The sequence below is a fragment of the Cupressus sempervirens genome, chromosome 11 (assembly GCF_028749045.1).
Source record: "Cupressus sempervirens isolate cs-2001-9-10 chromosome 11, ASM2874904v1, whole genome shotgun sequence".
NCBI lineage: Eukaryota > Viridiplantae > Streptophyta > Pinopsida > Cupressales > Cupressaceae > Cupressus > Cupressus sempervirens.
The window spans coordinates 602,310,764-602,331,826 of NC_143128.1; the positions used below are offsets into that span (position 1 = coordinate 602,310,764).

General features: G+C 39.2%; 1 protein-coding gene across 1 annotated transcript in view; it reads right to left on the reverse strand.

The window, feature by feature from the left end:
* LOC149531119 (uncharacterized) overlaps positions 1-21,063 on the reverse strand; it is a 255,267-nt gene that overhangs the window by 85,582 nt on the left and 148,622 nt on the right. The window lies entirely within an intron of this gene.

Below are 21,063 nucleotides of genomic sequence, written 5' to 3' on the forward strand. Positions count from 1 at the left end.
ACTTCACCAGGCTATTTGGCATACTAGGTCATGCGCAGGGAGGAAGGAAAATCAATAACAAGCGAAAGAAACTAAATCGGACAATCAAAGACCGGCTAGTAAAATTAGTGTGTGGAAAATGGCCGGAGGCAAAAAGCAAAGCCTTAATGGATTCTTTGAAGGGAAGAGGATTGAAGAGATCCAATGTGCAGGAAGGACATTGGCGTTGTCTGATGGACTTAGTAAAGAGTAGACTCACCGATTTGAGTAGGGCACATCTCATTTCTACAGGTGACCATGATGAATGATATCATGAATGGAATAGTATATGACTAGGCATCCTTACTGGTTGAGCGCATGTAGGAGCTCATGATGCTGCAACACAAAACATTTTATATGCCACACTACGCCATTGGCCTATTTCTAGACGCTACTGTACAGATGATACCCAATGATAGGTTGGAGATCAAACCAAGTCCAACAGAATCAAGAGAGCCTCCAATCATGCAGTGGAAACATTTGGATACTCCTAGAGGGTAGAAAGTCATCGAACAAAATAGGATGTGAAAGGAGATAGAAAGCTCTAAGGACGAGAACACAGATAGTGGGAGACAGGACACATCCTACGAGGATACTGATGACTCAGAGGAGGTGGAGGACGAGGAGGATGATGAGGAAGTCGAAGTTATCACAACACTACCACTACTATTTCCGAGGTCCCTCGCAGCTACCTCTCACTTGCACTTAGTCCCTACAGGTGTTCACATTCTTGGGTTTGAATAGTTTAGGCAGCCTTTGGTCATGATGTTGGTCACCGTAGCAGCCAGACCAATAGCACGACCAACACCCCAGTCATCACGCAGACCAACAACATCAGCACCTTTAGGGCATCTCGGGCCTTCAGTCGATATAGCAGTACCAGATACAGCCATACCAGAGGTAGCGATGGAGTTACCTAAAGGGGTTGTCCGAGAGACTTTGCCAGTCGCAAATAGACACTCAGGAGGGAGTGATGGAGATTGAAACAGGTGAAGGTTTGAGGACACCTGGTGTTCACTTGGATGTAGTGGATTCGGATGCGGTGGTTACGTTGGATGCAGCATTCTTAGCAACGCTAGTAGAGGAGCTAAACAAAGAAAGTAAATCTTAGAAGTTAAACACGTACTTGAGTACGAGGTTTAACCACACACCAACACCATGAGCGACAGGCATTCTCACACCTGCACAGGAAGTATTCCCAAAGCTACATTCTAATTCTAACTCATGCTTCGTAAAGATGTATATATATATATTTATTTTTTTTTAAATTTTACATGTTTTTGTACTAACGAACCCAAACGAACCCGAACCCCTTTTCAAAATTTTGTCGAACCAGCGAACCGGTTCTCGAACCCGAACCCGAAACCGAACCGCGAACCGGCAACTTAGCCCTCATGAGAGTAGGGTGCCCAAATACCTTTTCAGTCTACTTTGAGGCCCAGAGTTGAGACTTCAAAGATGCGCCAGGATTGGGCCAATACGAGAGATCTAGTTGGGGAGAGCCACATAGAGGCTTTGAATCAAGAGATAGTCCGGATATATCAAGATGCTTATTATGCCTTTTGGAGGAGCCAAGCATACCAGGTAGCGGGAGAGAGGGCTTGAAAGGAGTCAGCTACCAAGTTAGTAGCAATGAAGGCAGAGCTAGTTGTAGAGAAGGCAGCTTGGAAGTCAGAAAGAACAGCCTGGGAATCCGAGAGGATAGCATTTTTGGCTTAGCAAAGTCAACTACAACAAGTAGCAATGGAGAAGGAGACAAAACTTGGAGAGATTGTTGAGATGATGCAAACAACCTTGGAGATTCAGATGGAAGCTGAAGCAGATTTAAAGGTATGGACCAAACAAGTGTGTGAGCTATGAGCAGAGCTGAACGAGCTTAGAGCACGAACATCTACCACTTCAGAGATGCATCCCTCTCCCTAGTTGTCTAAATCTTTATGTAATTAGTGTTTGAGCTATGATTAGAGTTTTTGATTTTATCGTCCGGAGACGACTTTACTTTTTGGGGGGACGATGTTGTCGGTAAAATCCATATTATAGCTGATAGGTAGAGTTGTATCTGAAAGGGCATGTGACAGTTGAGTCACCTCTTCGGAAAAGTATATATACATCATCTAAATGGACTATTGGAGGATCATTGTATTTGTTGTAATTGGAATTGCATATTGGTTATATGAATAGTTTTTGTTTTGTGTTACATTCTAATATCTTAATGCGATAAACATCCGTTTACCCTATATGGTAAACATCCGCATCCTTAACTATCTTTGACTTGAGGTTAAAATGATGCACATTGCCAAACGAACTCGCGTTCGAGGGCTGCCATAAGAAAATTAGACACAAGATAAATGTGGCTCCTTTTGATACGTTGCATATCTTTGTTGGAGGAACTTTCGAGCCTCTGCATGAAATTAGCTATGTCAACATAACCAATCTTTGTATCTGAGATTTGATCAAAGGTACATGAAACATGTAACAAAGTTGTGTGGGCTAGCTCCTTATCATATTGATATTTCATCTTTCCTTTGGTTTTGGAGGTGTGGACATAACTCTTGTTGCAACATGGAAATTCCAAATTGTAAATGCATCATTTTAAGGGATGGGATCCATGAAGGCTTTTGATTTTGAATATTAATGGAGAATCTATGAAGAATGGGTGTTCAAAGTATGGATTAGATACTTATTGAACATATTTGATGGATGGAAATAAATGGAACAGCATGTATCTTGGACAAAAAGGGTCAAAATCGGGCTTAGAATGTTGGATTGCATATAGGCAAGGATGGGGATTTTGTTTGAATGACCAAGAATGCAAGTTGGATGCATATGGATATGTGCAAAATGATAACTTTGGTATTTAAAAGTATGACCTTTTACCAAAATCGAGTTTATGAGTGGTGATTACAGTGGTAAAAATGCATCATTTTAAATGAGGTAAATATGCAATCGGATTTGGAAGATGCAATAGCACATGTAGGAAGATGGAGTTGGAATGCATTTGGAAAATGGATTGGCATGGAAGATGAAAGCATGTATACGCACTTGCATTCTTGTGTAGAAATCCTCTATTTTTTTCCAAAAAAAATTAAATCGAACAACAAAATATATATAAAAAATAAAAACAAAAACAAAGACAAACCTCTTGCCTTTGACTCAAATTTTGACAATTCCAAAAGTTCTCTTTGCATGTGATTTCATTTTTGAGATGGAAGAACTCTGCATTTGCAACAAAGCGTAAGATTTCAAGCTTATTTAATAACCTAAATTGACATCAATGAGCCAAAGATTGTAGCTCATATCTCTATAAGTTGCACCCTGACTGCTGAAATTCAATCACTCTGAGAAACATGGAAATATTCCTAGGTCTGTGGGTTACCCGAAAATGGAGTAAATCTTTGGATTCTAGGCCAATTCCTATATGATACTTCACCTAAGATTAATGCATAAACGTTAACACTTGGCTGGAAAAGGGTAAGAAGGAAAGCTTGCATGAAACTAAATACTGAAATAGTAAATTTGACTGAAACTTAAGGTGATGCACCAAAACATTAAGATAAGAAGATTATGGTCTTGACACAATGAAGCTTTACTAAACAGTTCAATATTGGCACAATACTAATCTCAGAAAACTCATATATAATCACTTTATAAGACGGATAGACTTAAACAATAAAAACGATATTCATGGTTAACAACCTAAAATGAAGCACAACTTCACAACTTATAACCTATATGGGTATTCCAAGATTCACTTGCAAATGCTAAAACAAAGACACTAACTCAAAAATTTAAAACAAATCACAAAAATAACATTTTGCTTCAAAAAAAAAGAAAAAGAGTTAAAAGTGCTAATGGAAAGTTGTTCTAAATTTACATTCAAACACCATTGAGAAGGTTTTAAAAGTTCCAGAGACTCCAGAATGTGCCAAGCTACATAGGAGAATCCACGACAATGTGAACGAGAAAAATCTTGGTCACATCAAGTTTTCAAATGGCAACAAAAAATTCATCAAAGAGAATTAGAGGCTATCAAATGACACAATGCCATGATTATCAAGGTGAATACAATGCATAAAATACAAGAACTCTTGATCCTGTGATCATCGGGGATTGCATTATCAAGTACAAGGTCTTTGTCGACAATCTATAGGATTGATTCATTCAGAATCAACAGCCACAACTTTTTTTTAAGTGTTTATATGTTTATAGTTGGAGAGAATGAGTTGCATATGTTATTGCATGAATTCCAATCGTTTGTAACTCAAATGCATATAATGCAATCACATGTAATCTGGTTACATGTCCTCATGATATTTAATCCTGACCAGGTCAAAGTTGGTTGAGTTGCTCCCACTTTTTTCTCAACTCCTTTGCCTATAGGAATGCCCCCCTCATTGTAAAAATAAAATTTTGCTGTATCCAAGAAAGCTCTGCCAAACTTGTGCAAGCATAACTTTGATTGTGTAGTACGAACTTGGGAGAAAAGTGAATAAAAGAAGCAATTGGATTCGAAGCTTTGATAGGAAGCAATTGTGATAGAACAAATTAGAAGCTTTGATCGTAGTTTGTGTCTATTATTTTTTATTCATATTATTATTGTGTGTTCAATAATAGAGTATAAAGCATTAAGAAGCAATCGGAGTTGAAGCTTTGACTGGGACCAGTTGTGGTGATACATAGACTAGAAGCTTTGGTTGTAGCTTGTATCTCTTTCTTAATTCACAAAAATAGTTGGAATTATTTACTTCTAGAAGTCTTTGTGCCCCAATAGTAAAGGTTATTCTTGTAGCATAGATTAAGACAGGACTTAGAGCCAAAATGGTATGCTTTTAGCTAGCCTTTGAGTTAGTGTTGGTTTATTGGTATCACAGTTTACAACTTTAGAGAAAAGTGTAGTTAGAGGTTTCATCTTGCCCATTACTCACTCTATGGGTAAGAAGATTCTTTTCTGAAAGTTAAGAGGAAAGGATATTGGTAATTTCAAAATCTCTCAACTTCTTGCTTACCTTGAGTCGATCCAAGGAATGGTGAGATGGGGGAGCCTTCTCTTAAAGGTAGGAGAGACTCTGTCTCACACATTGTGGTTGGTTTACCTATTTTGTGATTGGATTTACCCAAACTATCAATTGTAAAATATCCACCCAACAAAAGGCATAATCAAAGATCGTTCCGATCACATGAGGATCTACTAGAAGATCTATGCATATATGACAACCAAAAAGGTGAAGATGGTGTTTGCATTAAAACTGCCAAGTCAACATTGCCCAATCAAGGACACATGAGCTCTACCACTAATCATTTTCATGGACCAAGCCTATAGCTGATTGAGTACGGAGTTCTTCCTTTTGTGCAACATGCAATGGAAGTGGTCACTACTTTTTCTAAAAAAATGACATCGACATGGGACACACAAAATGCATATAAGCTTTGAGGTTCTAGACCATTCTTAGGGAGTGATTAAATGGCATACTGACAAGATTGCAAGGAGTTCCGACATCAATATCTTTGAGGATTGGGGAAAAAGGGAGAGGATTTGCAATCCAAGAGATAATTAGAGTAATTGTCTATGATCACATCCTTCTTTGTTTGTGTTTATGTCCATGTTCATGTCCTTGTCTATCTCCATGTCAGTATCCATGGTTGTATCCGTGTTCATGGATGTGGATGTGGCCATGTCTATCATCGTGCTTGAGGCCATTTTCTCTGTGTTTGCGCATGCATCTACACCTACTCTCTGTGTGTCCCTACCCATGTCCATGTCCATCTCAGTCTCCATATCCATCCTTGTGTTGTGCTCGTGCCCATGTCAACAACCACATATGCCTTTACATTTGCTCTCGTGTATGCATTGCATTCCTATCCATGTCTATGGCTATGTCCATAGCTGCAACCACGTCTATGTTTGTGTTTGTATTTGTGGGCCTTATCCACATCCACATCCATGGCCGAATTTAGATATATGTCTTTCTTGTAGTTGTGTCATGTTTGTGTTTGAGAATTTGCCTTTTGTACTCCAAAGGTATGTGACAACATTAAACAACTTATTGATTACCATCATTCCCAACAATCATCAAATCCTATCATAGGACGTTGCATGAGCATCTAATTGTACCTTGTGGGAGTACCATACAATAAAAAATGGCTACTATACAAAGAACCTCCAATGACAACATTCCTAGTTTTCGCATGTCGAGATAAAAGGGTCAATAGAACTGTCGAGTTCCATTGGATTCGTAGTGTGTTGTGCCATCATCACCATATGATCAGGGAGAGTGTAAAGTACATTACAAGAGAAGTTTTCAATATGGAAAGATAGTGTACCATCTTAAATTGGACGCACTCCAATTTAATGAAGGTTTAGCACCTATTTAACATGAGATCATCAATCTCCTTGTCCATTTCATTTCTTCTTCCCTTTTTTGTCCTTTCTCCTAGGTGAAATTGGAGTAAAACCTAATAGATCCTCTTTAAAGCTCCAATTTTCATAGCATTAACCTTGAGTAAGGATCTATCCTCCTAGGTCCTTCCTTACATTCATCTATTCACAGGGAACCTACTCCTTGCATTGTAACGGCTATATCTCGGACTCTACTGCTAATTGTGGAGATCTGGGACCTTATTCCAGAATCTCAGATTCTAGGGATCTCAGAGGTTCCGAGACCTAGTTGTCAATGATGCAATGCGCCCCTGATTGGGACCAATTTCGGGTCTCCACTTTAGGTCCCATGTCCAAGTACGTTCAAGGTGTTAATTTTTAGGCACGTTAGCCTACACGAATTAGTCAATTCCGAGCTCTATATAAACCCTTCCATTTGTTTCATTTCCATATCTCCTATACAAGTGTTCATGAAATCCATGAAATATATCTCCAAGTTCTCTAGCACTCAACTATTCAAGTTTTCAAGCATTCAAATCTTCAAGCATTCATTCAAGCATTCCTCCATTAAAGATTAAGGATTCAAATATTAAAGCAATTAAAGAAGTTTATCTTCCAGATCTTCTTGAATCCATTCAAGATGCTCTTTTGCATCTTCTACATCTATTCATCTTCATCTTCTTGATCCACATCAATTGGTGAAGCATAGTTTGCAAACTCGGACTCGAAGAGTACTCTGGAAGCCCAATATTTTCAACTCGGTAAAAACTCTTCATATACTCGACAAAAACTCGGGAAACACTCGACAAGTCGGTAAGTACTAAAATTTAAAATCTCTTAAAGATTTTTTTTTTTGTAGAATTCAATTACAAATTTTGTTTTAAATTAGAAATTGACATCTCAATAGAGAAAACACGTAGTTATATATAGGAGTGACATCATGTGAAAAATGCATCTTATCTAGTGTTTTCCTTGCATCGACATTTTTACCTATGTTTTTTTACATCTATAAATACGCGAGAGTTAAACTTGAGAGTACTCGCCCAATTAAAAAAAATGAGAGTACTCGACAACTCTAAGAGTACTCGCAGAGTTTGCAAACTATGTGGTGAAGTAAGCACATTGCATTCGATTCAACAGATCTAGCTATTTTAAGGTGAATTCGTACATTTACTTTACATTCATGCTATTTCAATTATTTCAATTCAAAGTTAATTCCTAAACTGGGGTTTGACCAAGACAAACCCCCCATCAACAATAAAAACCTCGTTCTTATTGTAGGTAGTGGATATCGAATTGATGAACAGGTTGCAGTTCTGAGTACCCTTTTATTCTTTCTTCAAAATTGTGAAATCTGAATCAGCGTCGCACACATTCAATCGGAGGCCCATTGCTCCCCTGATGGTCCATTTTTCCCTTGAAGGTATAGTTTGCCCCTGAGAAATCGGCAAAAGAGTTTTGGGTTTTTCCCATTGCATAGTTGACAGTGAGTATGATAGCATAAAGATAGTTGATCTAAGCATCAATGTAGTGCAACAAAAGTTTAATGTTAGTGTTTACATCAGAGTGATGGAACAAAATTTAATGACAATATGGCGCAACAAAAGCCTAATAGCAATATTTGTATGGTGCATTTTAATGGCAATTCACTCATCTTGGTTGAGAGTTTGGTTTGGGACAGTGGAGCTGAAGGTGTTTGGTAAGAACACCGATATCTTGAGGGCAAGAAATCTTTGGGTAGCGAGAATTTGTGATGTCCCTAAATTTTAATAAAATATTTCAATTGAATTAATTAATTAAGTGGTCTCAAAATTCAAAAAGTAAATTAGAAAGGACCTCTAATTAATTAATTTAATTAATAAAAGGGCCCAAATAATAAATTAAACAAAGTGTCGGCTAGTATCATGTTGTAACTTTCTAGACACCTAGAGGCCTATATATGAAGTTGGTTGGACATTGTAAATCATGCATTGGATCTTACTCTTCTTTGTAATTTTCAAGGTTGAAGGCTGAGGGAGTTCATGCGCAGTTTTGGAGGTTAAAAACTCTACCTAGTCTTCTTTTCACAGCTTTGGTAGCTCGTCACCCTAGTCTACCATTGGAAATATCACTCGAATATTTCACGTGTGCTAAATTTATTGAGTGTACTCATTTTGATCTATATTTGCTCGGATCTTGTCCAATGCCTATGTAGCATGTTGTGCTATTAATTATTAAATGTGAAACTCTTTTGTGTCACTGGCTTCAACAACAATGAATTTTGGTCCATCCTAGGATCTGGTTACTATCATTATTCTCTCTGCATGTGTAGATTTGAACCTCTGTATTATTTATTATTATTGAATGAATCCTCCACAGATGCAATATAGTCCTTCTAGCATTATTTTGTGTTTCTCTATCAGTACTTGCATCTCTATTTGTTTAATGCGTAGTTGGAACTCTAATGATTATCCATTGATAGTGTCTCCTGTCAAAATGTACCTTACATCCTTCAAGTGTTGATTTATTTTATAACTAGGCAACATTAGAGAACATCTTTTGAAAGTGACACAAGCACAACACTTGTAAGTTCCTTGAGAGAGATCACCGAATAGGTCTACATATTTGGTATGTATGGCCTACTCCTAACTACCATACAACCCTCCATGTTGTGACACTTTTGACTATGTGTGTGCCTCTGCTATTACCGTATAGTGACCTTCACCCTTGCCTAACCCTCAACACGGGCAACAACTTGAACAATCTCCAAAAAATTATACGGGCAACCTAACATCCCATATGGACACCCTTTAATATTGTACACAAGACTCCCATCTTCCCTCCATTTTGTCTGTCTCTGTAGGCTCCAATCTTATTATCGTATGGACTTTGGTTGTCATTGTCCATTAACAAAAGCAATTGTCTCTTCTATGTGAATAGGTACATTAAAAATATCATGTGATAGCCATGAGCTCCCCTTTTGCAATCATTGAAGCTGTAATTTTGGACGCATTACTTGACATACTAGGATATTAGGTTGAAGGTGATGTGGACCTTTATTGGTCACATGGAACAGTTTGGCTGACTCTAAAACTTCATTTTGGTTGTAAACTGCTATGTTTTAATCAATGAACCATTTATTATAAGTACAAGAAGACCCAAAAGTAACCATTAAGTACTGAAATTTGCACCCTACTTCGTTCACTGAAATGAATTGGAAATTTCAGGCGACATTGAACCACTCATAGGCAGTGGGATTTTCCTATGAAACTGAGTGGATCTTTGGGTTATAGGCCAACTCCTTGTGATAATCACCTAAGCTCTTGTAACTAAAATGAACCAAACTTGATAGGAAAAGGAAGGAAGATGCAAAATAACAACTTTGAAACTAGAACTAGCTAATAGGTGATACACCAAAAACTTATTGATACTAAAGTTATGACTGCTAGCAAATAGTGAAACTTTCCTTGTTAGTCAGCACTTCGATCCTATACTGGTTTGCATCAATATTTCATAATAAGGTCCTAACAATGACAATTAAGGAAAATGAAGACATTCACATAACAAACCCAAAAATGGAAGACACAAATTATAACCTGCAAACAAAGTACAAACTACAACTAGGTGACAATTGAGAGAGAATGATAAGGAATCCTAAAAATTCACTTTGCACTTTATCAATCAGATATTTTCACACATAGAAATAGAACAAAAGAAGGCTAGATTTCAAGAACCAAACTGTAGCAAAATGATCAGTCCATATATTAAGTATCCCAAAAATGAATTACAAAATATGCAAAAAATACATCAAGGAAACAACACTGTCACAAAATTTCTCCTATGCATAATTAGAACTCTCAAACAATCATAGTCCAAAAGACTAAGTAAAAACCCCTGGGGGTCGAATCCATGAAAGAAGGCTCCAAAAAAGGAGTCAATACTCATAAAAAATGATCACAACTAACAAATAAAGTGCACTAAGTCATAAAAGAACCTATGACTCACTCCTAACTGCCCTTATAGTCCTCCAACTAATCATAATGACCCCAATATTACCTAGTCAAAGTCAAATCCAACCCAAACTGATTCCTATATTCATTCCTTACAACCCCAACCAATTCAAATGTTCAATCAAAACATAATGACTTTAACCCTCACTCTTAGACACATGTAACATTTAAACTCAATGACCATGGTATATGAATAAGTCCACAGACTTTTATTTTTGCATGAAGAATAGAAAATATTAAAATGATTTATAATTATATCATTAATATTTCTTTTACAAAGAAAGGACTTATGCAAAAACAAGAAAAGTTCATCAAAATATTTAAACAAACTTTACCCATAAGTCATAACACATAATTTTTTTTCGTAAATGGAATATTAATTAACGTTACCAGCTTTCAAAGACTTATAATAAGTATCTAAGGTCATTGAACTTTAAAATTTTATGGAAAAGAAATGAGGGTAAACATATTTACTCATTTCATAACCCTAAACCTTATTCGTTTTCATATGCCACATCTCTTGGAGAGATTGATAAGAATGAAGGCATAGGATTTTTCTTTTATTTGTAGCCACCATTACTGGTTTTTTGGAGAATATTTTTTGGGTTTCTAGAGCCATCACTCCTTGTCTTTGTTCATTTTTCTATCGGAGAATGTTGATATTACCAGGGTTTTTGAATAGGCTTGTATCTTCGAGCCGTCACTTCTCTGGACAAATCTTTGTATTCTTCATGTTCTCTGCATTCTATTAGTTGGATCTGGAACCTTCTCTAATGTTTCAATTTGTTGATGGCTCGTGGCTGGGTGCTACAACTTTCTTTGACTGACATGAAAGGAAAACCCTTGCGGCATAAAGCTTCTACTGCTTTGAAGGTGTTTTATAGCCCGTTTTTCTTAAAGCTCTTTTCTCATGCCATTGATGAGCTCGAATACCTGTGACTTAACATTTTTCCTGTTTTGTTCATGCTAATGCCATGACCTAGAGGTACTATTGTTGTTATGTCTTAATATGCTGCTATTAGGGCCGCCATGAATGAGATTTTCTGCTTCCTCCTTAATCGAATCTGGAGTTCATTATTGACTCATTGTTAACTAGCCAACATTTAACATTTGCACCGCTACCTAGATAAGTTTGATATCGTGGCTTCACTCCTCTTGCAGGCGCTCCTTTCTTGTTATTTTGGTATTCATTTTGAGGCTTTGACATGGGCATTTGTTGTAACCCTTATTCATTTTGTGATGCCATAGTATCCAAAGTTCTCTGCAATTCTTAATGCCATTGCACAATTGCTTTTTCCTTGTTCTTTCCTATAGCATTTTTATTAATCTGAGCATGAGCTTTGAACCCAAAGTGATTCGTTAGAAGCCATTTATGTTTCAAAATAGCCTTTTGCTAATGTTTGAGGGTTTATCTATGTCACACCTTACCATTATTTGGTAATTTCTCGGGATATCACTATGATTGGGCATACTTGAGAAACCACGGCTAGGGGTTTTTCTGGCATTTCCAAAGCCATTGTTTGCTGCTGCTGATTACTGGGTAAATCTGATACATGGTTATTCTTTACTGCTGTAACCGTTATTATGAGTCCATACTCTTTGAGATACTGGATATGTATATTCTTTCCCTAGAAATATGCTGATAAGAGTTTCAGTCTTCATTTTGTTTTGCTCTCATTCATGGAAGTTACAGTCAGATAATATGGAAATAACAGGCTGTAGGTCTCTCTTTCTTTGTGCACTTCATGGCATTTCTTCCGCTCTTCTATGCTGTAGTATGTATCTTTATTTTCATTTTGTTTTACTTCTTGCCATTTGAGGGATTATAACTTTCCTATAGCTTCCAAAATATCTCATATGTGCCTTTGTATATTCATTTTGAGAAAGAGGACTCCTTGCACCTTTTACTTTGCATATTCATGCCTTCGTGACCTTGCTGATTGATCCTTGAGTCTTCCCGAATCTCGCTGGTTACTTTGCTCATTCAATGCTTCTCTATAAGTTGAAAAATTATCTCTGCACTCTCAGCTGCAATATCACATGATAATGTTTGAATTGGAATCATCTTGAATGTTTTCTGCTTCACTTATGGTCACTACTAATCTTGTAGCTTCTAAATTATTTATCTATGTATATGCATACCATCATTGAATAAATCTGTAAGTTATCTCCTAAAGCACGTTGTCAGATTATTGTTTTACATTGCATTCATATTCATGGACACACTCTTCTGCTATGATTCTTGTTGTCATCAAAATGTACAAGATGGTTGTTTGCTTTCGGCATTCTGAACTTATATTTTCTGAACTGAAATGTAAAGTTCTTGGTCCTCATGATGTTTATCTTTTATCAACACCAAATGCATTCCTTTGTTATACTTTTACTATTATCACACTTGCTTGCATATATTGAAGTAAAAGGTTTCAAAACTGTTAGTAATGTCCCTTTAATACTTATGTTCTTTTGTTTTACTTGTCTTGATCAGCTTCATAGGTCCTATTTCTAGCGGGTACGCCGGGCTCAATAACCCTTGTGGGAGCCTATTGTTATATCCGAGTATCCGTTAGAAACAGGACATTGCACAGTAAACAAACATGTCAGTAGTAAAGCATTTCAGTGTGATAATTTTCCTTTCTTTGCTGATATATATTTTTCTCTGTGAAGATGAATGGCATAATAGTGACTGAGGTGAAATGAGACGTTTGCAATTGCTTAGATCCATTGGATCTAACAAATTTTCTAGTAAACGGCATATACAGACATCAAAGTCAATGCAACATTCGAATGCGTGGATGGAACGTGGTTCAAGGCAGCAGGTGAGTGGAAGTGGATGGATGGAAGCCAACCAATCATTACATGCAATGACTGGTGTCCATGACTTTCTACTCTTTCTTTTCTTTTCATGTTATTTACTTTTGCAAATTAGGAATATATATCAGCAACTTAGGGACTACTCTCATGGCCACTTGTGTGAGAGAATTTATTTTCACCATTCTCAGCATTCTTTGATTATTACAGTTCCTTTGTAAATATCAGTTGTATATTCGGAATGAATAATACAAGGATATTTATTACTCTTTTGACACATAATGGACATGATTTCAATATGCATGAACTGAATTAAGATGTAAAATGCTTATGTAATTGTATGAAACCTTTGCAATGAGAAATAAATTTCAACATGTGTAGAAATTTAGTAACAGTAACATTAATGTAGTGGATATAATGGGCAAAATACTGCTCCGTTTGACATATCCATATGGATTAAACCTTACCTGTCTAACTTGTACATATTAATTTTTGATAAAGGTCTCAATGTCCCTAAATATGACTTTGTTGACATTTTATCGCAAGTGAAGACTCCATTTTCTTCAAATATAAAATTGATTTGGCCACAAAGTTTGTTTAGGTGTGTAAATATTCAATTTTTTGTTGATTATAATCACTTATGTTTTGATCAACATCTTCCAATCAATTTAAAGAAATGACATAGAATGATCAATATAATTTAAACAATTATCCAAATGTGGTGCAACCTCCACTTGGATTCACACCCTTGCCTTTATATCCAAATCTTCCTAAGGACGAGTCTTTCTTAGTCTCCTAGGAGACTTTGCCTTACCCCATAAGGACCACCATTTGTACAATAAGTCAAAAATTCATTTATTAAAGTTATACTATTGTAGTTTCACCAATTTGACAAATCAATTGACTACAATTTTGTAATAGTGGTTGAAAAGTAATCCATTATATTCTAATAGTGATTGAAAAGTCATACATTTTTTAATTATTCCTAAGTGCAACCAAAGAACCCTATGTTCTAATTCTATGATAAGTTCTCAATTTGTACATATGAATAAACAATTCCTAGTCAAGCAACAAAAGAAAAAAATAAAAATGAAAAAAGTTTTGTATCGACCCAAAACATTGATACACAAAATTATCAATTGTGCCACAAAATCTTGCTTAAATCACTCATCAACTAACACTTGTAGTAAATTATTTCATATCAAAAGAAAAATAGCACTAATTTGTTCCAAATCCACAAGATAACATCATGAATGCATAAACAAGAGCATAAGTAAGCAGGTTCACACAACACGAGGAAAATGAACCGAAACAACTTACAAATACAGTAAAGCATTATGAGAGAACAAACCCTGAAATCCTACAATTAGAACAAAATTCACATTATGAATATCCAACATTTAACCACCGCCATCGATATATAATAGCATAATCAAGGTATGCCGAATCCATGGTCTCAATTAGGCTGACTATTACTAAATTACCAAACCTGTAATGCTCCGAAGGCGATCTCTAGACAGAGGTGATCTCAACCTGGAGGTGTTTCTGTCCAGAGGAGATTCTGTTCAGAGGTGTTTTCTGTCCAGAGGTGTTTTCTATCCAGAGGTGATCTCTGTCTGGAAGTAATTTGTGTTTGGAGGTAATTTATGTCTAAAGGTGTCTTCTGTTCGAAGGTGATCTCTTTCAAGAAGTGTTTCTGTCTGGAGGTGATTATGTCATGCAGTGTGGTGTTCTTGCGATGTGTTGTTGCCAAGTATCCAGTGTGTGGAGATCGTGCAGTGCGCGGTGTGCAGTGTATAGTGTGCAGCATGCAGTGTGTTTTTGCTAAGCGTGCGATGTGCGGTGTGGTGTTCGTGTGGTGTGTTGTTGCTAGTTGTGTTGAGTGTGGTGTGGTGTGGTGTGGTGTGGTGTTGCTAGTTGTGTTGTTTGCGCTATGGTGTTTGTGTCGTGTGTTGTTGTCAGGCTTACGACGTGCAATGTGTGGTGTGCGATGGTGGAGTACGAAGGGAGGTAGTATGGTGGATCGAGGGAGGTATTGCATGGAGATTGGAAAGAGAATACAAACTTAAATGTGAATAACATTACAAAACCAAATCCATCAAATAAATGTCAAACATGAATAGATATTGAATACAGATAACCTCCAAATAATACTTGCATACAAGATGGTGCTCCAATTTGCTAGATCCAAACAAAGTATTACAAGCAACGAAACAGGGTGAGGGTTGAATCCCACCGAAATTGGTGTTAGCCGACTGGATGGTTCCGACGGTGTTGTCTATTTTGTAGCCGACAGGTAAATAGTTTGTAACGGATAGAATATTTGTGGCCGACGAACTCCTTCGGGAAGGTTTGGCGGTAGTATTTATATCCTGTCTGGGATCATTGTAATGCATCTTGTGATATGATATGTTCTGTATGTAATGTCTGGCGTATGCGAATAATAATATAAGTTCTGCTGTTCGTGTTCCAATTATCTGTATGCATTAATCTAGTTTACCCGTACGGTAAACATTTGGCGCCATTGCCTTATGAATCTAGAAGGTGGGAGGAATGAAGATTAATGCCAAATCAGCTTAACAAGGATCAAAATAAGATGAAGGGGAAAGATGGAATCCATACTGCGCAAGAGAATTTAATTCTGGCACAGCAAGCCGAACGTCGACGGAGATTTCAGAAGATTGCCGACGGACACTGGAGCGCTGAAGAATCGTTGGAGGAGACTCGGCAGCGGATGGAATTGGTGGAAGAAGCACGGGAGGAGTTCTTGAACTTGTGTTTGCCAAGGGAGGAAAACTCTGACGGAAGAGCATCAACTTGCACGGCTCGCAGTGCCGACGGAGCACGAGCATGGAGTGATCTCTTCGTCCAGGATAGACTTCCACGGGAAACAATTTCTGAGGATCCTTCTTCTTCACCAAGGTTCGCAGTTGTCGACACCTCCGGTGCGAAAGTGCAGACTGCCGGTGCGGGAGTGCAAACCGCCAGTGTGGGAGTTCACACTGTCGGTGTGGGAGTGTCGACCGCCGGTGTGGGAGTGCCGACTGTCGGTGTGGGAGTTTAGAACTCCGATGTGGGAGTGCCGACCGCCAGTGTGGGAGTGTCGATTGTCGGTGTAGGAGTGCCGATTCTGTGCACCACAGTTCACTTCCTTTTGGCTCCTTCTGCATATTTTTAAACTCCTTCATCATGTGAATCATATCCTTCTGTAGGGCCCGAACTTTCTTGCTGCTGCCTTCGTCGTCGCTGCTATCATCTCCGGCAGGCTCGTCGTCATCAGAATCAGATGAGCTAGTTTTCTTCTTCTTTGTCTTCTGTTCACTTTCAAGATCCAATGCTCTGTTATACACATCCACATATGATGATGGTGGCACAATTTTCATTTTCCTCCGCAACTGCGAGCGTAGGCCGTCCACAAACCACCTTTTCTGCAATCCGTCCGCTGGCTTGCTTTCCATTTTATTTATTAAGTCTTTCAATCTCCTAGCGTAGACACAGACAGTTTCGTGCTTCCCTTGCTTGGTATTGAAAATTTCCACTATGATTTCATTATCATCCTGCAAGAGTTTAAATTTCGCCAAGAACTCCTTTTTAATGTTATCCCATGTATCTAGCTTCTGCAGATCCATATCCGAAAATCAATCAATCGCGACACCCCGTAGGGTTGCCGAAAATTGCCTGACCCATTCGTCGATATCTGTGATTCCATTTGCCCGCCAGATCGTCTCACATGTCTTACAATGTGGAAGGGGGTCGACTGTACCATCGCCTTCAAATTTTGGCAGCTTTTCTTTGGGTCCTACCATAACTCTGGAGGTTTGCACTCCTACAGTGGACGGCACTCCCACACCGGCAGTCTGGACTCCCACACCGGTGGTCTGCACTCCCACACCGACGATCGGCACTCCCACACCGGCAATCTGAACTCCCGCACTGGCGCTCTGCGCTCCCACACCGGAGGTGTTGACAGCTGCAACCCTTGGTGAAGATGGAGGATCCTCCAAAATTGTTTCCCACGGAAGTCTATCCTGGACGAAGAGGTCACTCCATGCTCGTGCTCCATCGGCACTGTGAGCCATGCGAGTTGATGCTCTCCCGTCTGAATTTTCTTCCCTCGGCGAACACAAATTCAAGAACTCCTCCCGTGCTTCTTCCACCAATTCCACCCGCTGCCGAGTCTCCTCCAACAATTCCTCCGCACTTCAGTTTCCGTCGGCAATCTTCTGAAATCTTCGTCGGTGTTCGGCTTGCTGTGCCAGAATTAAATTCTCTTGCGCAATACGGATTCCATCTTTTCCCTTCGCCTTATTCCGATCCTTATTAAGTTGATTTGGCATTAATCTTCATTCCTCCCACCTTCTAGATTCATAAGGCAATGGCGCCAAATGTTTACCGTACAGGTAAAGAAAATGAACGCATATAGACAATGAACACGAACAGCAGAGTTATATTCGCAATAGTAGATGAATGATTTACAATGATCCCAGACGGGATATAAATACTACTGCCGAACCTTCCCGAAGGAGTCCGTCGGCCACAATTATTCTATCCATAACAAACTATTTACCGTCGGACCGTCGGCTACGGAATACCAAAACACCGCCAGACCGTCGGCTACAGAATACCGAAACATCGCCGGACCGTCAGCTACAGAATACAGAAACACCGCCGGACCATCGGCTACAAAATACAGAAACACCGCCGGACCGTCAGTTACAAAAACACCGCCGGACCGTCGGCTACAGAATACAAAATACTGCCGGAACCATCCAGTCGGCTAACACGCTGCAAACGATGAATTTGGGGGACGCGGCAGAGCCGAAGAACATACTAGTCGGAGATAATTGGGATCCAGTACTCAAGGCCATGACATTCAAGATATTTATGGACTACAAGGATGTGTTTGCATGGACATACAAGGACCTCAAAGGAGTACCGCCGGAATTGTGTGTGCACCGCATCCCGCTGGTGGAAGGAGCTGTACCTGTACAAAAGCGACCCTACAGGATGAACAAGAACTATGCCGCACGGGTTACGAAGGAAATCAATCGAATGCTGGAAGCTGGCATTATCTTCAAGGTACAGACCAGTGAATGGGTGTCATCGATAGTCATTTCATTAAAGAAGGATACTATTCAAATCCGGATATGCGTCGATTTCAGATGCCTGAATGCAATGACGATCAAAGATCCTTTTCTGATTCCATTCACAGATAGCATTCTGGAGGAGGTCGCGGGACATGAAATCTACTCTTTTATGGATGGGTTCTCCGGATACAATTAGATTTCTATAGCGGAGGAGGATAAATTGAAGACAACGTTTGTTGTCGAAGATGGGGTCTACGCGTACAGCCGGATGCCTTTTGGGTTGTGTAACGCGCCAGCCACATTCCAGCGGATTATACTACATATCTTCGACAAGATGTCTGTGAGAAATTTCAAAGCCTTCTTGGATGATTGGTCAATATTTAGCACGGAGGATGGACACCTGGCGGCACTTGGTGAATGTATGGAGAGATGTCGCAGAGCTCGACTAGCGTTGAATCCCAAGAAGTGCAGATTCATGGTTCCGCACGGAAGACTGCTCGAACACATTGTCTGTAAGGAAGGGTTAAAGACGGATCCCCACAAGGTGAGAGTCATTCTTGAAATGCAGCCATCTACTAATGTGACGGAGGTAAAGTCTTTTCTCAGGCATATAGGTTATTACAGGAGATTTATTAAAAATTTTGCCAAGGTGTCCCAACCGTTAGATAAGCTAACCTGCAAGGAGGAATCATTTAGATGGGATAAAGAGCAGGACGAAGCATTTGAAGGGCTAAAGATATGACTGGCTACGGCACCCATCCTGGCATATCCGGACTGGAATAAGGAGTTTCATGTTCCTCCAACTATGCGATCGGCGCGACCTTGGCACAGACTGGTAATCATGGACTAGATCATCCAATATACTTTGCCAGCCGGTTGCTCTCAAAGGCCGAGCAAAACTACAACACGACTGAAAGAGAAGCGTTGGGAATGGTTTATGCAGTGCAAAAATTCCGTCATTATTTGCTTGCTACACCGTTTGTGTTTTATGTTAATCACCAGGCCCTGTTGTACATGATTAATAAACCTGTCATCCAAGGGAGGATCAGCAAATGGCTACTACTGTTGCAGGAATTCATTTTCAAAATCATTGTCCAGCCAGGAAAGAAACATGTCAGTGCCGACCACCTGTCGCGGATCAGAACAGGGGAACCAGCGGAGGGTGTGAATGACGACTTCCCTGACGCACAGCTATTTTAGATTGGCGTACTGCCGGAATGGTACAGGAGTATTGGCGAGTACCTGTCAACAAGACAGTTTCCCACGGGGATGTCACCGAATGATAGGCGCAAGTTGATAATCAGGAGTCATACGTTTCAATTGATCAACGGGTTGCTCTACAAAATGTGGCCAGATCATATTCTTCGGCGATGTGTGTTGGAAGAGGAGATACCGCAGGTGTTAAAAGAAGCACATGAGGATCCTGCGGGAGGACACATGGGACCTGACACCACTGCCCGGAAGATATTACTCGCAGGTCTCTGGTGGTCGACGATGTACAATGATGCGTGGGAATGGGTCGTGGGATGTGATACTTGCCAACGGGCCGGGAAGCCGCTGAAGAGAGATTTCATGCCACTTCAACCCTCTCATGTGCAGGAACTTTTTGAGAGATGGGGACTAGATTTCATTGGACCACTGAGGGTGAGCAAGACTCGATGGTGCCGATACATCATTGTTGCAACGGAGTACCTGACCAAGTGGGTGGAGGCCCATGCGTTACCAAATAACTCGACCGTCAGCACTGCGAAATTTATTTATGAACAGATCATCACAAGGTATGGAATCCCGTTACAATTAACAAGTGATAGGGGAGGTCATTTTGTTAATCATGTTATTCGATTGCTCACCACTCAGTTCAAGATTTATCATTCACTATCAAGTCCGTACTATCCAAGAGCAAATGGACAGGCAAAGGCCACCAATAAAATTCTAGTATCCATCATCTACAAATCCTGCGCGGTGGAAGGTGCCGATTGGGAGGATAACTTACCTGCTGCCCTGTGGGCTTACCGCACAGCGTACAAGGTGATGACAAGGCACACACCATTCCAATTAATGTTTGGACAGGAAGTAGTGGTTCCCGAAAAATTCGTGATCCCCAGTCACAAAATAGCGTTGGAAAACAAGCTGGATGATGACGGAAGCTTATAAGAACGATTGAATAATTTGAATAAACTGGAGGAGAAACAGTTGTTGGCACAGTGGGCGACGGAAGTGGCACAGAACAAACGCAAGCTCTGGCATGATAAGCATGATAAGTAGGGAAGATCTTCCAATTCTTAAATGGTGAGCAAATTCAAAACTCCAACAAGAATTTGCAAATACAAAGAAATAATCTAAATCACATACCTAACAACTTCCTACACGCCGCACATAAATACACCTTCAAACAAAACTCCAGAGGGTTTACAAAATAATGCCAATGTGACAAACACTTACAAATAATTACTGAAAATTGGGCCCCATTATTAAATAATTAAAGGTCCAAATAATATTATTTAAACTTTGGGCCCGTTAATTATTTTAAGTATTTTAATTAAATTGGGGACATTACAAAACCTGCGAACTATCAAATTATCAAGTCAGATTATAAATGCCACATTTTGGAAACCACATTACAAGATAAATCCAATAACCTAAGGGCACAACAAAGATTCCCCCACTAGTTTGTAAGCAGTTATACATGTTAAACTTTTCTTACCATTGATATGATATTGAGAAAAACGATAAAGAATCCTAACGATGTAAAAGTGATTGCATAAAAGAGAGAATTTTAAGGTAG